At 32.3% G+C, this 17,438-nt stretch overlaps 1 long non-coding RNA gene across 1 annotated transcript; it reads right to left on the bottom strand.

The window, feature by feature from the left end:
- Positions 1-14,211: 14,211 nt before the first annotated feature.
- Positions 14,212-15,967, bottom strand: LOC127726226 (uncharacterized). The gene is made up of 3 exons (XR_007993409.1): positions 15,835-15,967; positions 15,248-15,335; positions 14,212-14,340 (listed from the first exon to the last, which is right to left on the bottom strand). It is a non-coding gene; the product is annotated as an uncharacterized LOC127726226 (long non-coding RNA).
- Between the last annotated feature and the right edge of the window lie 1,471 nt (positions 15,968-17,438).

Below are 17,438 nucleotides of genomic sequence, written 5' to 3'. Positions count from 1 at the left end.
TCTCTTTGAAATTGCACCACAATATTCCATGCATCAAAGGTTGGTTTGGAGTAATTTTGGGAGTTATGGCCTAAACCATTTAGGAATTAGTGTCAGAAAGGGTCAACACCTAGGAATTTCTGGTTTCCGGACAATAACTTGAGTATAACAGTATGGATTTCTATGAAATTGTACCACAAGGTTCCATACCATAAAAAGAAGGTTGGGATTGATTCTCACCCTAGCTGATTAGGAAAAAGGGGCCACACACAATACTTTTCTAATAGTTTTTATAAATTGCTTATTTGTTGACTAATTTTAATTGGGTTTAAATCAGTCTTCAATTCTTGGGGTTCTTTAATATGCTGAATCTAATTTTGTATTTAGATTTGGGATTTTGGGCCCTGTTTTCGAGTTGGTCCATATTTAGGTCCAATGGGTCCAAAACTAAACTTTGTTTGATTCTAAAAAAATGAATTCAAGGGGTTCTTTGATATGCTGAATCTAATTTTGTATTTAGATTTGGGATTTTGGGCCCTGTTTTCGAGTTGGTCCATATTTAGGTCCAATGGGTCCAAAACTAAACTTTGTTTGATTCTAAAAAAATGAATTCAAGGGGTTCTTTGATATGCTGAATCTAAACATGTACTTAGATTTTTGAATTTTTGCCCAGTTTTCAAGCTGGTGGGAATCAGGATCCAAAACTAACTTTATTTGATTTCATCAATACTGGAATACATGGGGTCCTTCAATGTGCTTAATCCTACCGTGTATTTAGATTTTGAATTTTGTGTCCGATTATCAAATAGGTTCACATTGAGGTCCAAAGGGTATAAAATTAAACTTTGTTTGATTTCATCAAAAATTTAATTTCTTAGGGTTCTTTGATATGCTGATTCTAACCACGTATTTAGATTTTGTATATTGGGCCATAAAAGGTAAACGTCAAATTTTTAGACCACATTCATTCTGTGTCAGCAACTATACTATGTCAAATATATAATCATTATCCAAGTTCAGAGCTGTATTGCACAATTGAGAACAATTATAAGAAGGGTCATAGTTAAAATAGATATCGCATCAAATTGAATTTCATAATAGAAATTTTGTATAAATATCGTTTGAAATTTACTCTTCATTATTAGGTATTTTGAATATATTAAAGGTTATATATATATATAATTAAGTTGTTTAGATTTTTAAAAGACTTTTCATTTTACATCTAAACCCTTCAGATTGAAAGTTTCATATCTTCTCTTGATTATAAAGTGGTTAAGTAGAGCGGTTAATCTGTCTTTTATGCTGATAAATGGACAGATAATAGTACTTAAGAAACAGATGTTTAAAAGAAAAAAATAAGTGTGTTGATATGCAGAGATGATTATGTCCAGTTTCTGATATTACCACTCCAGGACAGGAACAATGAAGTTAATTGAAATTTTGCTTACTTAAACATTTTAACGATCATGGAAATTAAATATTTAAATGAATGAAGAAAAGTTTGTGATGTATTAATTCCTTACACATTATCTTAAGTGCGTATTTGTTTGATAATTTTGGACGATTGATATTTCAATAGACAGTCGGTATTCCAATGGGGTCATTGTGTTATTTTTCTATGGTAAAATATTTTGTATTCTTGTCTTTCATTTTTGCTAATGTGCTTTGTCTATGTGCCTTTTTGTGTTTCTTTGTTACATATGACGTGGCTCTGTACTTATACATCCCGTCATTGTGTTGTTGTGCTATGGTAAATTTTTGTATTCTTGTCTTTCATTTTTGCTAATGTGCTTTGTCTATATGCCTTTTTGTGCTTCTTTGTTACATACTTGTTTGTTTTCATAGTGATTTAGATTATAACACAATGTTGACTACTGTACCCCTATTTTTGACATTTTACCTATTATGTCTGTTTGTTTTGTTCACGCATCGTTGTTAATATAATGGAATTTTATGCGACTGTCATACAAGTGAGAGGTTTAGCTAGCTATAAAACCAGGTTTAATCTACCATTTTCCATATAAGAAAATGCCTGTACCAAGTCAGGAATATGACAGTTGTTATCCATTCGTTTGATGTGTTTGAGCTTTTGATTTTGCCATTTGTTTAGGGATTTTCCGTTTTGAATTTTCCTCGGAGTTCAGTATTTTTGTGATTTTACTTTTTTCTAATTGTGCAGCCCTTCTGGCCGATTTATTTTTAACTCGTATGAAGCAGAATTCATTCAGAACCTTCTAAAAGGCAAAAAAAAAAGCACCTTGCGAAATTCTTTAATATTACTTTAAGATATATTGATGATGTCCTATCACTGAATAACCTATATTTCAGTTAGTACTTCATCTCATATATCCCAGTGAACTTGAAATTAAGGATACTACTGATACTAGAAGGACTGCTTCATACCTTGATCTTTTCCTCAATATAGACACAGATGGACGACTTCACACTAAAATTTATGACAAACGGGATGATTTTAACTTCCCAATAATCAATTTCCCATTTCTCAGCAGTAACATACCCATACATAATGGTGTTTACAGATATCAATTGATACGTTATGCTCGTGCATGTTCACACTATATGGACTTTATATACAGGAGTGTGCTCCTCACGCAGAAACTGCTCAAACAGAGTTATGAGGAGGAAAGATTAAAAATAACACTCCGTAAACTTTATGGACACCATCACGAATTGGTTGATCTATATGATGTGTCTTTGTCTAAACTAACTAACGACATTATTACCACGTCTTAGATTGTGGTTTACCATTTACGTCGTCTGGTCTTTTAAGTACCGAACGTGACCTATTCCCGAATATGACTGTTTTACTGAGTGTTAATTCACATTGCTATAAGACCTGTTTCGGTATTTGTTTATCCAGCGTTCATGTATTTAGTTACGAAGTTTTATTTTTATAATTCTGATCAGATATTGTTTTGTGTCTTATCGTTTGTAGTTGTGATTCTATCTTTTATTTTCCATGCGTATGTAAAAGTAAAGATAATTAATCACCCAGTTCATTTGTATGATTTTAGTTTAAAGCAACTATGTGCACAGGATTTATTTGTTTTACACAGTTTGATTTGGAAGAAAGGCCGACATAGTTAGTTGCACTATTACTAACACAATTCTATATACATATTCTTGTAATTGTTATAAAATACATCAAACAACATAATTAGAAACCTAATCTTGATTTATATCCAATTTTCAGAAATTTACCAGTGACGTTACTTTTTGTGGCGTTGATCCATTCGTGTTACAGACACACACTTCGTAATTCTATTAAGCTGTTTTTGTGTACTGTCCTAAATTATTTTAGTTATTCGTTGTTATTATGTGGTTAACATGTCGAAATGTACTATTATATTATTAATTTATGTATATCTCTGTCTTTGGTGTTTTTGCATTTATTTGTACTCTGTTCCCATCATGTAATGTTGTCATTTTAGCGGTGTATTTAACATTGCCATAAAGCGCGGAGGTTTGGCTAGCCACAAAACCAGGTTCAACCCACCATTTTTTTCTTAAAAATGTCCTGTACCAAGTAAGGAATATGGCAGTTGTTATTTAATAGTTCGTTTCTATGAATGATGCATTGTTGTTTGTTTTTTGTTGCACTTCTGTATTCTGTTATTTCGTTGTTTTCCATTTATAGTTGATGTGTTTCCCTCGGTTTTAGTTTGTATCCCGGATTTGTTTTCTCTCAATCGATTTATGACTTTTGAACAGCGGTATACTACTGTTGCCTGTATTAGGAACAACTTATTATACATTACACACGAAAATGTGTTTAAGAACATTTTTGAGATATATTACTAATCTTTATATTTTTACAGACGGAATGAATAAATACAGGATTACTTAATGTCAGAGAGTACGACTGCAAAGTGTTAATGACTTACACACTTTTCCGGTTACAACAAGTAATCTTTTCTTATATAACCAACTAAATGTTAAAAATTCTATCGGAAAAATAAATAAACTGTAAGTTTGCAAACGTTATTTAATGAAATAGACATTCAATAATACATTAAAAGACCACAAAAGAATTTCCTCCAAGCGTTGCCGATTTTATTCATAAAGGTGGAGCAACCCTTGATAAAAACAGAGAAAGTGTCGCCCGTTTTGCATCAGACTATTTAAAATCTTAACACGACTGAACACGATCTTACAAAATCTAAACAGAATTTTGTCCTTTGGTCTGATTTGATCTTAACGTGGTCTGATCAAGTCTTAATCGAACGCTTTTGTACCAAATATTAAAAACTGTAATAAAAATAACTTTGTCTATAATGCTATACAAGACAGGAACAATCTACCTTCCAACATACAAAATATATCAAATAGATCTGCTTTTAAGACTGCAGTTAAAGAACAATAAAAATAACAGCAAGAAATATAGAAACTGGAGATTTTTTATATGTTTTTTAAGAAACATTTGATCTTTTTTTGTGTGGTGAAAGTCAAATGTTAACAATAGATTGAAATATTATTTTTGTTTATTTTCAAACAAGGGACCCCATTGGAAATAAGCTATACTATGTTATCTTTTATGGGATAACCAAGGCTTTTTTCTAAGCACTGTTTTTAAAATTTATTATGATACTATTTTAAAAGTATATATGTACTGTGTTACGAAGGCTGAACTTTTTTAGTTCAGTCTAGGTGGCCGAGTGGTCTAGAGCGATGGACACAGTGTAGGCCGTGTTGTCTTGATATCCTAATAGCATGAGTTCAAATCCCGGCGAGGGATGAACAAAAATTAGCTTCCGCAAGTTTGCAGATTTAACATTGTTGTGCTGATATTTAGAGTAGTTATGAATATATATATATATATATATATATATTTATACAAGTGTAAATTGAAAACAACGTTTAAACCTATGATTGCGTTGGATGAAAACCGCAATTTTTATACGTTTGCATTCAAAACAAATTTCTTGGTAGAGGAGTCTAAATACAGCACAAACAATATTTTTCCATTTTTATATACATATGTATTTTGACGAAGTGAACCCCTTTAAAAATTTAGCTCATATTGTCCATTAATAAATAAATTGATTTAATTCTAGGTGTACTTGGATATGCTGAATCTGTCCAAATCGGGTTCAACAAATTGAATATATAAGGTTCTTTGATATGCTGAATCTAACCTTGTATTTAGATTTTGGATTTATGGCCCTGTCATCAAATAGGTCTACATTGATGTCCAAAGGGTCCAAAATTAAACTTTGTTTGATTTCTTAAAAAATGTATTCTTGGAATTTATGATATGCTGAATCTAATCGTGCATTTAGACTTTGGATATTGGACCAGAAAAAATGAAAGTCCGATTTCAAATTTTGCTGTTCGTTGACAAAATTTGTTCTGTGTCAGAAACCTATGATGCGTCAGTTGTTTAATCACAATCCAAAGTCAGAGCTCTGTCAAGCTTAAATGTATTGTCACTGCTTGCCCTAACGGTTCAGGTTTGACCTCTGAGTTCGTATCAAGCTGCACCCAGTGGAGCATTTTATTTCAAATTGGAGTCATTCTCTATAATTTTCCATTCCAATGCTTTCAAACAATGGATCACACATTTTTAAAATCGGGATGGTAAGTGAGTACAAGAGATGTTTTGTTGACTCCTTTATTCTTATCCTTGTACTCCAGAGTTTCTCCGCGCTTTTTCAAAGGCTGTATCAATACTATTGTTACTGTAACCTCGAACAACTAGATGTTTACGTATATTTCCAAGTCTAGCATTTTGCTTATTTTCAGTTGACCATATTCTCCTGATTCGCAATGCCTGAATGAAAAGGATACCACGGGAGCAGTGTTTGGGATGTCAACTTTTTGGATAGAGAAACTGATGTTTGTCTGTTTTCTTCGTATTGAGATTGCATTACTATCAGTACCTATCAGTTTGACGAATTTGTTTAGGCCCTGTTCCCTAGGTCATGGTCCAGTGACTTTGAATTAGTAAGCAATTTTCAATGTTAAGTTTTCTGCTTTAGTTAGTTTGATAGGATCTTATTGTGATAGATCAAGGATATTTGTATGTAGTTGCATTACTGTCAGTTCATATCAGTTTGAGGACTATTTCGAGGCCCTGTCTCCTAGAGCATGGTCCAGCCACTTTCAATTAATAAGCAATTTTCAATTTTAAGTTGTCTGCTTGAGTTAGGTTTAGGAACTACTTACAATAGACAATGATATGTTCTATATAGTTACATTACTGTCTGTATATCTCAGTTTGTTGACCATTTCAAGGTCCTGCCCACATAGTCCAGAGGCTTTGAATTAATTAGCAATGTTGCTGTCTATCAGATTGTCTTTTTCTGCATTTCATGCCGACAGGCGAGACATATCTATGTGTCAACAGTTCATTTGAAATAATCAGTCGTATCGTGAATGTAAGAGGGTAGTTTTTTAACATGAGGTCTTAAGTGATGGTCTATAAATTTAGATATCTTTTTAGATGTCTGACTATTTGCTGAAACCATTGGTCGACCTCTATTGCCAATTTTGTGTATTTTAGGCAACACATATACTCTTTCAGCCTTGGCATCGTTCTCAGGCGGACGAAGATAATCAAAGGTGTCATTACCGCTATGCTTTTGGTCGTACATCTCTTCTAGGGTGTTGTTGATTTTTCGAATAGTATTTTGTGATGGATCTGTTGTTAATTGCTTGTGAAAATTGGAATTTGACAGTTGACGACTCCCCTCTTCCATGAAATCTGTTTTATTCATAACAACCACAGCGCCCCCTTTGTCAGCGGGTTTTATTACAATATCTTTTTGGTATCTAAATGTTTTCAAAGCGATGTTTTCTGACTTGGATAAATTATAACTTTTTTTTATTTGTTATGCAGGATTTTATATCAGACCTAGCTCCAAATTTTCGTCTTTACTTTTTGGTGGTTTCTTCCTAAATTTCGGGATGTACGTGACTTCTTCATTATCCTCAGTATCTGAATCTGTAAGTCCGGCTTTTTCAAGATGTTTCTTGCCTCTGTTGTAGAATAAATCTTTCAAACGTAAACATCTAGTTAATTGGTCTAAGTCCTCGTCTGGGTGAAAGTTATTTACATTTGACTGGACAGGACAGAAGTTCAAACCTTTACTAAAACAGATTCTTCAGCACATGTCAGTTCTTTAGATTACAAATTCACAACAATACTTTCAGTTTTTAGTTTCCGTCTATTAAATTTTCTTTTCTAGGGGCTTTATGGTTTGTAGTATTGATATCATTAATATGCTGCTGTGGAGTAACAGTGTGAACTTTATCTCTTTGAAATCATTTCCTTTGTTTGGATTGTTCCATGTTTACGATATCTTCGAAGATACGTTTTATTCTTTGGTAAATCGTCAAGTAAAATGTAACTACTGTTGATGATATCAGATTTCATTTTCAATTTGTTTGTAATTTGTGGTTGAAAAAGAAAGTAACAGTTGTAGTAGCCAGATTGAACAGTTAAAACAAAATTTCATTCCAACGTCTCATAAACCTATTGGATTTCTGTCCCGGTGTCTGGGGACTCACTTTGATGTTTAAACCTTTTGGTACAATTCTATTTTGAATATAGTTTATTATTTATTTTTACATAATTTTTATGATGTTCAGTTGGAAGTTCCTTTTAGTTAAATGTTTTGAATGTTTTACACAAATATTAGTGTAATGCGTGCTTCTGAAGATAATAGTATGAAAAGAAAAAATACTGTATCGAAGAGGCAAACAGATTTAACCGCAAAGAACTTCTTGAGTACAAGGATAAAATAAAGGAGTTAACAGAACACCTCTTGTTCTCACTTACAATTCCGATTTCAAAAATGTATCTTCCATTTTTCGAAAGCATTAGAAATTAAAGAGAATGACTCCAATTTGAAAAAAATATATATATTCCTCATCAACAGTCATGGCCTTCAGGAGACGTAAAAACATCCGTGACAAATTAGTGACAGCTGTATTAACGAAGCAACCTACTACAACTCCTGGTTGCTACAAACAATGTGGGAGAAGGAATTGTTTATTTTGTAAAGCTGCCAATACTAGCAGTTCTTTCATCAGCTCCTTTACAAAACAAAGTTATACCATCTACGTAAATTCCAACTGTAAAACAAAGAACTAAATTGAAGTATTAATATGTAACACCTGTAGCCTTCAGTACGTGGGAGAAACAATCGAAAAATATAATATTCGGCTAAATACCCATCGATCATGGTACAAAAGCAACAAAAAATGTCCCCTCACCAGACATCTTCGCTCAAAGAAACATCCTTTTAACAATGTTTTCAAATTATAGAAGTGAACACTGAAAGAGACACCACGGTGACAAGAAGAAGCGAAAACACTTTTGGATCCACAAGCTCCATACTTTAAAAACCTGATAGTGTAAATGAAAAAGACGAGAAAAGATACAGGAAAGATAAAAAATAACTTATTATGCAGCACCATCCTTAATAGGTCTAGGTTGCATGTTAAGACATATGGTTCAGAATAGGTCGAGTATGGTTCTGACTAGGTTGAGTATGGTTCAGACATGGTCGAGCATGGTTCAGACTTGGTCGAGAATATAAAATGGTTAAGTACTAGTTGAGTCAAGGTCGAGTAGAAGTTAAGACTGTTAAGTATGGTTCAGACTACAGTCGAGGAATATCGAGTACATTTCAGATCAATTCAGACTGACCGAGTAAAAATCAGTACAGTCGAGTACATATATAAGTCATTTCAGATTTTTACTGGTGTGTAGTGATCACACATGCGTGATTGACTTGTCTCTCTCGACGAACAGCGTTCTCAAAAAAAGTATTTGAAGAGAGATGTGGATGGGAAGCAATTACGTAAGTATTATTCTGTCTTAAAGTTAAAATTTGAGAACATATTCCCCAATGCATATTAATTCACAATTCTTACGTAATTGGAAATTACATTAAGAGATTTATAAGCTATCCACAGGTAAAGAATGTGTCTGTACTTTGTTAACTGTATTTTCTTCACATCAGTTTCGTTTTAAATAACACAAAACTATGTTTTACACAGTTTGCTTCAGCCATGATCTCTTAATCATTATGATACTTCTACCAACGTTTCAAAAAAATTCTAAGAACGTTAGACAAAGTATATGATGGGTAGGTAATTTAACCCCAGACTGTATCTACTTGTTAACTGGGAAAAAGAATAATAAGTCCATTTATCAGTAAAATACCGAAAAACAAAATTTTTTTCCAAGATTTTGCTCTTGATGATATTGTCTTTTTGTCATAAACAAGCTTCTGTCAAAATTTCATAATACTACATGAAGGTTTTTGATGACTGAAAAACTTTAAATTTAGATTGAATATGAATGTTAAGTGTAAAAGCACTAAGTCCATTTAGCAGTAAAATATGGAAAAACGAAAACAAATATTTTCCAAATTTTGCTCTCGATACTGTTTTTTGTTGTTGTCACAAACAAGCTTCTGTCCAAGTTTCATAAAAGTCTATGAAACTTTGACAAAGTTATTGATAACAGAAAAACTTTAAGCGTAGACTGAATCTGAATGTTAGCTGCAATCAATATATGTCAGGCTTAACATGTAAATAGTTTGTTTTAGTAATTTTTGCAGAGATTAGCTGAGTGTTTTGAGCTTGTATTTGTGTAAGGTTTTTATTTAGAAAATGCTATTTTTTATAGCCACTGAAATTTCTTGGAAGTTGGCAAAAGGGGGGAGAACACCAACAGACAACTGAAATGACTATGAAAATCCATTCATACACAATGCAATAACTCCTAAAACGTAAGGAAAACGTTGATCTATGACCTCCTGTTTATGCAAACAAAACAGAGTACCTGGAATTCTTTCACATAGTCATGTGCCCCAATGGTTCTTATTCACATATCTGTATATCTCAAATAATAAAAAGTTTTAGGATGCAATTGTTGCCGTTTTTTGTGAGACGGAGGGTATGACTTGCGTTTTTTTTGGAAGTTAACAGAGGTCGTCACTTTATTTATCATATTTCAATAACAAACCAATTATTTTAATTTATTGTTTGCAGTAAAAAGTAAAATTACAAAAATACCGAACTCCGAGGAAAATTCTAAACGGAAAGTTCCTAAGTAAATGGCAAATTCAAAAGCTCAAACACATCAAACGAATGGATAACAATATAATATAATCTCTTCTGATGAAAATTAAACCGCAAATAGTGTTGAATAGTAAGGTGTTTTGATAAATTTATTGTCTGAATCACAGGCTACGATTTTGTTTAGACGGTGATTACAGCTCCACCACAAAATTTTTAGATTATCTTTCCCTTTCCCGCGTGACCACCGGAAGGGAATCTTCAATGTCACCGGCTTTCCCAATATGCTATCCTGATTCTCAATTGTTTAAGAAAACTTGTATTGCGAGGCAAAAAAGAGAAAACCATTTTTTCCCATAAATTTTGAAAATTATTTTGATTTATCGCGGTAAAATGTCATAAAACTAGAGAAAAAAACCACTACACCCCCTTTTATAAAGTTAATATAATAAATTTCTTAACAAGTGATTTGTATTTTTCATAAACCGAAACAATTGTTTTATTTCTTGCTTCATGCCATTACAGTAAAATTTTGATTAAACTGAATAGTGATTATATATAGATATTTATATTTTTATATCTAGATAAATGAGTTTAATTTCACATTATAAGTGGACTTTGTTATACCTTAAAGAATATCCCAATTTAATGTGATCGGTTAAATGGGATACATTTTCCCGCAAATCTTTGAAGAACGCAGTAATTTTTTACGGTATGTAAGTCAGATAGGGCATATGTTAAGGTTTTTCTTGTCGCATTGCACACCTTGGGGTGTGTCATGCGACAGGAAAAACCTTAAAATATGCATTATCTATAACATAACGTGAAAACTAAAACCATTATGAATTTGATAGAAAAGATTGAAAGGCTCATAAATTAAATTTTTATCAGCAGTGTATGCCATAAAATAAAAAAAGTTATGTATTGTATGGCCAAAATTCTAGACGACAAAATCATGCCAAAATGCAGCAAAAAATTGAAACCTTTAGAAAGGTCCTAAAACGACGAATAGTTTCTAAAGTTGACATGATATGATCGTTTAAAGGTTAACGATACGTTGTATTGATTCCTGCTATATGCACCCTTAGGGACACAGTCTTTTTGTCTGTACCGAACATATTCATGCTTGTATCTAAGTTGATGACATATCATGAAAATAATTATGTGTTTCTATTACTTGCAGAAACATTATACACCATTTTGATCATCAACTGTCAACTTCTAATATGTTATTAGTCCTTAAATAAAGAAAAGGTTGGACAAACAACTTCTTTATTTTAGATATACACTTACATATAGTTCCTTTGTAAATAAAGATTTAATTAATAAATTGCCATTTATTTATTAATGTGAAAAAGTTATTGATCAAATTCAAGCAGTTGATAAGAAATTAGGAAAGGGTTTTATCAGTATCCAATGTTCGTGTAAGCCATTGAATAAAGTTTGGTTCAAGATGTAATTGATATCAGAGTTGATTCCCACACTTTTTTTAAAAGCTATTATTCCCATTCTTTCATTAGGCAAATAAGAGTATTGATACAATACCAGTATGATTATCAACTGTCATTATTTTCTAACAATTACACTCAAAAGTGTAAGCATTAATTGGAATCAACTCCATTCTAATGCAGTCTTGATTGACCACAATTAATTTCATGACAGTTGATAATCATACTCGTAATGAGGTCAACAATTTGTGAATTCAATTTATTACATATCTAACTTAATACCTAAAATCTTGACCTGCATAGTGTACCTGTTATTTATTTTGATCAACACTACATAAAATGTAAAGTTAATTTTGTGTGAAAGCTGACTGATTAATGAGATGTGTTTTTTTTCAAAGAAAAGACTAATATAAAATATGTATAAAAAGTGAAACCAGATTATATTTCATTTGTAAAATCAGTGTCATAATCATCTGAAATAAGTTAATAACTAAGGTCTTTTTAAGTTACAATTATCAGTAATTTGGTTGAAACAATAAACACAGTTGAATAACTCTTACCTGAGCATTTTCTGCAATAACATTTGTTTGAATGTACATTCCCCATTATATTGCAATTTAACAGTAATTTGAAATATTTCAGCATTAGGTATTTGTACATGTATATTTGAATACAGGAAGTGTATTGTTTTCGTAATAAGGAATGAACACCAATTTAGATAATAATTCGTAATTCTTTTGGTTGTTTTTGAGAAAGGGCATTTGCAATGCCTCTTTCTGGAAATTATGAAACCGATTAGTATTTAAATGACATATAACCATGTTAATATTCTTGTCAAAATCATTTATTTGCCAAAGATAAAAAAATAAAAGGAAGAAGAAGTAAAAATCTCTCACAGTGTCTTCAATTGAAATACCAAAATAATTTGCATCAATATTGCAATATTCTCAATCTTAGGGCAATAGAATAGAAATTTTACAGTGAGATTATGGAAATGAAAATTACAAAAGAAATATTGAAAGTATGGTCAGAAAAATGTCAGACTAGGTACAAAATTGGCAGGATCACAATATCCACGATGCTTTGATTATGTTGTTGTGCTGCTTTCGCAGCGATGTATTCTGAGCGCATCCTTTTATTCATAAAATGTTAGATTTTTATCTTTCAGACAAAAGAATGAAACTGAAACTGACATAGCTGTATTATTTCAAGGTATGAATATAAACAAGATCTACCATCCATACAACGTAAGGTTTGAAATGTCAAGCTATGTTGTATGCTTTTCATTTTAAAGACATTTAATGAAAGAAAAAAACTTTTCCAACAGTTGTATGATATTGCTTATCAAAATAATGAATGAAGTATCTCGATCTCGACACCTTTTCTCATTTTAATATATATGATTTTTTAGTCCGAAGTTGCGAATCCATACTGAATCACAATTTAACAACGTGAATGGAACAAAATCGATAAATTAGGAGATCACACCAGTTTTCTTGTATCTTAAGATCGAAGGGCACGATACATGTCGCTTACGGGATAAAACACATAGACACATCTTATCAGCAACTGTTTCGTTATGATGACCATAAAACTTATGTCGTGTCGACTCGGTCGTTCTTCCTCATAACATGTTTATGAAGTCTTTGTGGCGTGAAAATACACGAATGTTACGTATTGATTGAGTTATAAGAATGATTTTAAGATGTATATGCCTCGCTGAGAGGTTTCATCTGACCATGACCTCATGGACATATATCCTTGGTTATGTTTAGTTTATGTGATACCTGTCGTAAAGTCTAAATGTAAGATACCTGAAGTAAAGTCTAAATGTGTGATACTTGATGTAAAGTCTTAATTCAATCATGATCAGTAAAGAAGGCGAGATATTTCAAAGTTTGCACTCTCGTTTGAAATGTGTGGTTAATCCCACCCTTAAACAGATATCTGTATCGACGTTGTCCATTCTTTTTACTATTCGAACCGGAAACCGTACAATTAAATAAAAACAACAATCAATTTGAACTGTATATAAATGATCCTTAATGATTTAGACATGAAGCAAGATTTTTTGTTTGTCTAGGATCCTTGTAGTTATGAAAACATACCCAGCAGGCATTTCAACGTTGAAACAACGTTGAATCAACGTTGATCTGTAACGTTGAAAAGACGTTGAAATAACGGTTGGTTTTGAAAGTTGACACAACGTTGAATATCTGACGTTGAAACAACGTTATATTTTCAACATTGTATCAACGTTGATTTTTGATTGAATATAGGTTGAAACTTAACATTGGAACAACGACACCCTAATATTGCAACAACATTCTTTCATGTTGAAATAAGCAATACGTTGCTTGTTGTTGGTTCATCTGTCACATGTGTTTGTCGTAACAAATTTAGGCGGTTGGTTTTTCTCGTTTCATTATTGAAGGGTGTATTGTGTCCGGGTCTTCTATTGTGGTCTATACGGTGTGGTGTGTGCTTATTGTTGAAGTTCGTTTAGTGACCTCCACGTCAATTGGACTCTGGTGGATATTTGTCTCATTGGAAATCATACCACATCTTCTTATATCTATAATAGTGAGTAACCACACAAGATATTGAAGCCACATGACTCTACAGAGGACATCAGCAAGATTTGGAAAAAAACAGTACAACAGATGTCAAGTTGTGACAAAAGCTAAATTAAATAGAGCCAAAAGGTGATCTGGTAAATGAATACAAATAATCTCTTAATCAATTTTTATTATTTTCGTGAAAATGAATTGTAGTCTCTAAACTCCTCCAACCATTTCTGGTGCACAATCCTTCTTTAATTCAGCTTCTGTTATCTTTGTGTAGGCCTCCATTACTCTTCCTGAAAAAACAAACACAAATAATATTTTGTAAACATGACTTAGCAATTACGTAGAACGTCAAAGGCAGGGAATAAAATGTTATATAGGCCAGTTTTTTTTTAAAATAATTTACTGGTTTATATAATAGCGGATCCTTTTTTACCATTTTTTTCGCTCCTGTACATGTACAATGTAGCAATGCGGCCTATCTCGAGCACCACGATCAAATGCCACCTATTTTGGCCACCACGATCTATTGTAACAATGCCACCCATCTCAAGCACCAGGATCTATTATAACAATGCCACCCATCTCGAGCACCAGGATCTATTGTTAAAATGCCACCTATCTCGAGCACCAGGATCTGATGTACAAATGCCACCCATCTCGAGCACCAGGATCTATTGTAACAATGCCACCCATCTCGAGCACCAGTATCTATTGTTAAAATGCCACCCATCTCAAGCACCAGGATCTATTGTAACAATGCCACCCATCTCGAGCACCAGGATCTATTGTAACAATGCCACCCATATCGAACACCAGGATCTATTGTAACAATACCACCCATCTCGAGCACCAGGATCTACTGTTAAAATGCCACCTATTTCGAGCACCAGAATCTATTGTAACAATGCCACCCATCTTGAATACCAAGATCTATTGTAACAATGCCACCCATCTCGAACACCAGGATCTATTGTAACAATACCACCTGTCTTATTGATTGCAGAGGTTATGTTTTAAATTTGATATGCATTAAAAAAAAAATATTAATCCAAATCAAATCAAATCAAATCAAAAGGGCCCATATAGAGCATAGAAATCAATTCAAATCACAAAGTTCACACAAACAACACAGGCAATCCAACATACATACTGATTATTGATAATCAAAAATGTGAAAAATTTTAGAAAAATACATACCTTGACAGCTATTACTTTTATCCTTAAATCTTTCTTTCCTAAGTTACTGATCTGTCCCTTTCCTAAGTTACTGTTCTGTCTCGAATACCTGTGCAAAAAATAAGAATAACATCGATGATCATCGCCAAGCAATATTTTAAATTTGTAAAATTCGATTGAAGAGTAAAAAGAAATTATTAAAAATTTCAGAGCATAGTTGACAATAATTAAAATAGTGTGATTATGGATGACGGGTTAAAATTTTAGATAAAAAAGGGGGAAATGATAATCTTACTTCGCAAAAGTTCCTTTTCTTTAACAAATCAGCAGTAACTTGATAACTAAAATGAGCTGTATGTAGGCTGAGTATGGTGTTTCCAGATTGTAGTACATATGTATATAGAAGTGTAGTCATAAATTTGAACGTACAACAAAAAAGACGATGTAAACACTGAAGTCAGTAATGTTATCTTTACAACATACACTATGGCGAGATTTTCAAAATATACACGTACGTTTGTGCATTTATAATCTCCCCATGTTAACATCATACAAGCATTAAAAAACAGTTAGTACAGCAACGGATAATAATTTAAAGAAACACTTACATTTCTATGAATTCTTCTTTGCTGAAAACGGTTCTAAATATTGTCCAGGAAAATTCCTATACAATTTCCGCGTTTGAAAAAGGCGGTCACACACGTGTGGTCATACATTAATCAGCATCATGTCACGTGATAATTTTATCAATATATTATTGGAAGTGCTAATCCTCGTGTATCAGTTAATTTCACATGCTGTGTCTTATCTTTGATTAAAATATTTCCGGTTATAACAAATTAGTTAGTAGCATATTTCGATGAATGATAATTTAAATTTGTACACTTTTATGATTTTGATAAACGTCCCGGATTTGGAATATTCCTAATTTTACTAGATCTTGTACAAAAAAAAATGAAAGAAACATTGATTACAATTTTTCATAGCAAAATCCTTATTTATGAACTTTTGTTGATACAAAGGATGTATAACTATAATGATTCACCTCTAACGATGATGTTGGATAATGTTTTACACCGATGCATACAATTTTTTTTCTGGAAGAACCTCCATCGTCGACATGTCAACCAACATTTAACGTTGAAACAACAAATTTATTTCAACCTAATTTCAACATTGAAAATTCAACGTTGAATCAACTTACTTTCTGCAACATAACTTCGACGTTGCTGTTACAACGTTGAAACAACGTTGAAGCAACGTCATGACGAAATATCAACAACATTTCAACGTTGAAATGACGTTGCGTGCCGGGTGGGATATCGTTAAGTCAAAATATATTATCAATGTATCTTATGTGAAAGATTTGTTTTAAAGTAACACATTCTGTTTCATCTTAATATATAAATAACTCGTATAGAAAAGTTGAACAGTTAATTCATTTACTATTATTTTAACCATATATAACATTTATCATTTAAGTGATATACATACTTCTGTGTAATTTATCGCAGTCAGTGTGTTTTTAACAAAGCAGGATTGTTCTCATTCTGTATGTTGAACATTGAAACAATACATCACCCGTATTCATTTAAAAGTTTTTTTCAACATAAGAAAAACAAATGTATTCAACTTCCAAGTGTCCTCTAAAACAGTCATTGATCATATACACTTGCTATATTTGAAACACTACTTAAAACATGTCAATGTGAACAAATGGTGACGAACTATCATAGCACATGTACTGCTGAATAGAAGTTATTACGAATTTAACATATAACCATCAAACATAATTAATGGCTTTTTTTAATAAAGGGTGAACTTTTTATAACTTTGTTATTTTTTGCAGATGATGAACAGAACAAAGCTCCGAAGCGTATTGGTCGAACTGTTTTAATAGTATTGGTTTCCATAGTCATGGCAGGTAATTCAGTCACACCTCAGCTTTTTGCTTATATTATTAAGGATTTGAAGGACAAAGCCTTGAATATAACTTGTCATGACCTTTAGAAAAACAAGGTACCATTATTCACAAAGCAACTGAGCACAAGTGCAAACCTATGTCTGTCTTTTCATTAAATTAAATTCATGAAGTTTTTTTGCATCGTCACCATTTCCCTTTTGATATAAAGGTTGATTCAATTTCCGTGATTTTGCTATTCTGACACCAAGGGTAAAGTAATACAGTTATTGTTGTAAATGATTAGACAGT

Source organism: Mytilus californianus, unplaced genomic scaffold (assembly GCF_021869535.1).
Source record: "Mytilus californianus isolate M0D057914Y unplaced genomic scaffold, xbMytCali1.0.p SCAF_17, whole genome shotgun sequence".
Taxonomy (NCBI): domain Eukaryota; kingdom Metazoa; phylum Mollusca; class Bivalvia; order Mytilida; family Mytilidae; genus Mytilus; species Mytilus californianus.
This window is presented reverse-complemented; position numbering and strand designations above follow the sequence as displayed.